Genomic DNA, 2500 nt, shown 5'->3' with positions numbered 1-2500 from the left:
AGGGCACCTTTGCTACTCATTACCCTTAGACTGCTCAACTGGAGAGGGGAGAAAAAAAGGCCCTGGCCGAGGTGGTGAGTCGGCCTCCTCTCTCCCTCACGGTTGAAAAAGATGTGCTCCTGGCGCACTGGCCCTGCTGAAAATCTCTCTCCATTTGGCCGAGGCAGAGAGTCGGCCTCCTCTCTCCCTTACGGTCGAAAAAGATGTGCTGCTGTCGAACTGGCCATTACATCCTCACCTGATCTAGTCCCCCATTAGATCCGCCCCCCCACCGCAGTTACCCCGTACCACATATCTAGCACGGACCTTGACCTCCAGCAGGCCCCGGGGACCCACATTACCCCCCCCCCCCCTTCCCCCTGCAGTTACCCTGTACCACATGTCTAGCATGGACCTTGACTTCCAGCAGGCCCCGTGGACCCACATTACCCCCCCCCTGCAGTTACCCTGTGCCACATATCTAGCATGGACCTTGACCTCCAGCAGGCCCCGTGAACCCACATTACCCCCCCCCCCCCCCCCCCTCCTGCAGTTAACCCTGTACCACATATCTAGCACGGACCTTGACCTCCAGCAGGCCCCGGGGACCCACATTACCCCCCCCCCCCCCCCCTTCCCCCTGCAGTTACCCTGTACCACATGTCTAGCATGGACCTTGACTTCCAGCAGGCCCCGTGGACCCACATTACCCCCCCCTGCAGTTACCCTGTGCCACATATCTAGCATGGACCTGGACCTCCAGCAGGCCCTGGGGACCCACATACTCCCCTGCTCTACTCCCCCACTAGCTTTCCTTTCTTGCAGTTACGCTCCAGCGCATATCCAGCATGGACCTTGACCTCCAGCAGGCCCCGTGAACCCACATTACCCCCCCCCCTCCTGCAGTTAACCCTGTACCACGTATCTAGCATGGACCTGGACCTCCAGCAGGCCCCGGGGACCCACACTTAAGCCCCCTCCCACTAACAAAGCAGAACACCACTGGCAAAATCCTCGTGCCCCTGGTACTCCAGAAAGCACATTGAAATGTGCCCCTGGTACACTGCGCAGAAGAACTGCCGCACACACACACACACGCACGCACGCACGCACGCACGCACGCACTGCTTGTGCCTATGGTACGACAACTTTTCTCGTGCCTATGGTACGACAACTTTTCTCGTGCCTATGGTACAACAATTTTTCTCGTGCCTATGGTACAACAACTTTTTGCCGTGCCCCTGGTACACCGCTCAGTAGCACTTTGCCACACAAACTCTCCTCGTGCCTATGGTACGACAACTTTTCTCGTGCCTATGGTACAACAACTTTCCTTCGTGCCCCTGGTACGACAGCTTTTCTCGTGCCTATGGTACAACAACTTTTCTCGTGCCTATGGTACAACAACTTTTCGCCGTGCCCCTGGTACACCGCTCAGTAGCACTTTGCCACACAAACTCTCCTCGTGCCTATGGTACGACAACTTTTCTCGTGCCTATGGTACAACAACTTTCCTCCGTGCCCCTGGTACGACAGCTTTTCTCGTGCCTATGGTACAACAACTTTTCTCGTGCCTATGGTACAACAACTTTTCGCCGTGCCCCTGGTACACCGCTCAGTAGCACTTTGCCACACAAACTCTCCTCGTGCCTATGGTACGACAACTTTTCTCGTGCCTATGGTACAACAACTTTCCTCCGTGCCCCTGGTACGACAGCTTTTCTCGTGCCTATGGTACAACAACTTTTCTCGTGCCTATGGTACAACAACTTTTCGCCGTGCCCCTGGTACACCGCTCAGTAGCACTTTGCCACACACACACTCCTCGTACCTATGGTACGACAGCTTTTCTCGTGCCTATGGTACAACAACTTTCCTCCGTGCCCCTGGTATGACAGCTTTTCTCGTGCCTATGGTACAACAACTTTTCTCGTGCCTATGGTACAACAACTTTTCGCCGTGCCCCTGGTACACCGCTCAGTAGCACTTTGCCACACACACACTCCTCGTACCTATGGTACGACAGCTTTTCTCGTGCCTATGGTACAACAACTTTTCTCGTGCCTATGGTACAACAACTTTTCGCCGTGCCCCTGGTACACCGCTCAGTAGCACTTTGCCACACAAACTCTCCTCGTGCCTATGGTACGACAACTTTTCTCGTGCCTATGGTACAACAACTTTCCTCCGTGCCCCTGGTATGACAGCTTTTCTCGTGCCTATGGTACAACAACTTTTCTCGTGCCTATGGTACAACAACTTTTCGCCGTGCCCCTGGTACACCGCTCAGTAGCACTTTGCCACACACACACACCACTCGTGCCTATGGTACGACAACTTTTCTCGTGCCTATGGTACGACAACTTTTCTCGTGCCTATGGTACAACAACCTTTCCCCGTGCCCCTGGTACACTGCGCAGAAACTCTTTGCCACACACACACACCACTCGTGCCTATGGTACGACAACAGGCCCCGGGGACCTACATCGCACCTTGCTCTTGCCTCCCTTACAGCTGAAAA

Source organism: Diplotaxodon limnothrissa, unplaced genomic scaffold (genome assembly GCF_057381915.1).
Source record: "Diplotaxodon limnothrissa isolate DT_005_m unplaced genomic scaffold, D_limnothrissa_male_GT1.1 unmapped_scaffold_10, whole genome shotgun sequence".
Lineage (NCBI taxonomy): Eukaryota > Metazoa > Chordata > Actinopteri > Cichliformes > Cichlidae > Diplotaxodon > Diplotaxodon limnothrissa.
This window is presented reverse-complemented; position numbering follows the sequence as displayed.